This window comes from Pteropus alecto, unplaced genomic scaffold (assembly GCF_000325575.1).
Source record: "Pteropus alecto unplaced genomic scaffold, ASM32557v1 scaffold95, whole genome shotgun sequence".
Classification (NCBI taxonomy): domain Eukaryota; kingdom Metazoa; phylum Chordata; class Mammalia; order Chiroptera; family Pteropodidae; genus Pteropus; species Pteropus alecto.
In genome coordinates this window covers 12,151,286-12,153,567 of record NW_006441071.1, presented here as the reverse complement: position 1 = coordinate 12,153,567, position 2,282 = coordinate 12,151,286, and the positions used below count along the sequence as shown (strand labels likewise).

Below are 2,282 nucleotides of genomic sequence, written 5' to 3'. Positions count from 1 at the left end.
AGGGTAGCTTCATTCATATTGCACAGGATATCAGAGACAGGAATCTTTCATCTTCAACTTGACTTTCAAGATCTTACCCAAGAATGAACTATTCAAATGTAACAAGTTCTTAAAATCATCAAGTGAGCCAGGTTTCCAAACCTTATTGATATGTTTCCTTGAGAACTGTCAATTTGCCATATTCCTTTTTCGATATTATTATTTTTTCCCTAAACTCTGTTTTTAAACTCAGACATTCTGTTTTTAACACTCTGTATCTAAGAACAGAGTGAAGCTAATGACAGAACAAGAAACTTGTAAAGTCTTGCCTTTCACGTGGTAGATAATGTCAGGGCTGATGTGAAATTCTGGGCTTGGTTTTAAGGCAGTAACCAGGGGTCATATAGCCTCAAAAAGTTTCTTCCAGACAGAATCACTAAATGGTTTGTCTGAGCCTGTTAAGAGGGATGCTGAAAAATCCCTACACTTCTCCCTATGCACACATCTCCCCTGTTTCTCCATCCTTCTGCCTGAACTCTCACCTTTAGAGATAATTTTACTTAAGCTTCAGAGCCTTTTTAGGCAATAAGAAGCTCTTTAGGAGCTATTTGTTTATTAGCTCAACCAGAGCAATATACCAAGACTTAGGAGAAAAGGCCATTTTCAGCAAGATAGGGTCCAGGGGTATCTTTGGAAGGTACAGTCATAGCAAAAACCACGCTTATCCTTTTTCACTTATTTTACCACTGATTTAGTGCAGAGCACTAGGGACTAGGGATAGAGAGACAGTAAAACACCATCTCCTGTCGTCAAGTGACTTGAAGATCACAGAAGCCTTCTAACCTTTACATAGGTAATATTCTATGTGAAAAGAAGAGATGTCACAAGATGACTAAGGTGGGAAAAGCAGCTGGGGTTTGTGTGGGTAGAACAGCCCATGGCAGGGCCTTTACCTTGGTGATGATGTCAACTCCTTTAGTCATTAAGGGGAGTGGCCAGAACCTGCTGGTTTGGTCAGTGATAGGGCAAGAGATGGTGGTATCAAACCAAGGGAGGGAAAAGTGATCTTTTAAGGACTAGAGGGAAGTCAAACAGAACCTCTCAGCCAAATGTCAGGACCTTGAATTTATGCTGTAGGGTTTTATGTTTTCTGGCAGTCATTTACATAATTAAGTAAGAGTCACCTTGGGCAATACTGGTAAGAGTGAAGAGCTAGAATTTCTCAGAATCTTTTTTTTTTTTTGGAGCCTCAGATAGAGGAAGGCAGAAGAGAGAAGTAGCATGTTGTGGTGGTTCTCAGACTTTTTAGCCCAAAACACCAAAGGATAATTTAACACTCTGCATTAGTAATAATGGCTAACTTCTGCAGATATTCACAACCAGTCAGGGTACATGGCAGAATATTATGGAGAAGCGAGAAATAGGGAGCAATTTCATAAAGTTTACTGGTTGAGTCTAATAAGACCCTTTCATTGCAGGCCTGGGTTGAAGCCACTGACCAGCTACATAACCATAGGCAGGTCAGCCTCCTTGAGCTGTAGTTTCCTCATATATAAAATAATTAACCGTACCTGACAGCATTATTGAAGAGATTACAGATAATATAATAAAGTCCCTATCACAGTCAGTAAATAGTCATTTAGCCAGAGCTTAATGAATGATTAGCTTCTAGTATAGTAATTTGTCTTAAAAAACATATATATTGTGAAATAACAGAATCTATTCAGCCAGCCTTCGTGCAGAAGTGAAAATCCTGGGATTTGAAAGAAGTGTGCTCTTAATAGTAAATGTCCTATGTATTGAGGTATACCAGCTTAGGCTGGGGGAAGACATTTTATGAAATCTTTTTTTTTTTAAATGCCTACAGCACCTGGTCTTCCTAGGTGGTCTCCCATCCAAGTACTAACCAGGCCCAACCCTGCTTAGCTTCCAAGATCAGATGAGATCGGGCACGTTCAGGGTGGCAAGGCCGTAGACCTTTATGAAATCTTAATTGCTAGAAATAGGAAGCTGGGGTGCAGAGGTAGGAGAAGCTGCTATTTCTAAGCCATAAGATTTTTTTTATAGAAAGAAATTTTTATTCAAAAAATTTTTGTGTGTACATATGTATGTATTGTGTATTATTGAAATAACATCAATTAATAATATTCTATAAGTTTCAGCTATACAACATTGTAATTCAATATCTGTATATGTTATACTATCCTCACCATCAAAAGCCTAGTTTCTGTCAGTCACCATACATTTGACCCCTTTTACCCATTTTGCCCTCCCCCCACCCCCTTTCCCTCTGGTAACCACCA

At 39.0% G+C, this 2,282-nt stretch overlaps 1 non-coding gene across 1 annotated transcript; it reads right to left on the bottom strand.

Moving 5' to 3' along the window:
• Window positions 1-1,837: 1,837 nt before the first annotated feature.
• On the bottom strand, window positions 1,838-1,956 carry LOC112485014. Its single transcript, XR_003048348.1, has one exon. It is a non-coding gene; the product is annotated as a 5S ribosomal RNA (ribosomal RNA).
• Window positions 1,957-2,282: the final 326 nt, after the last annotated feature.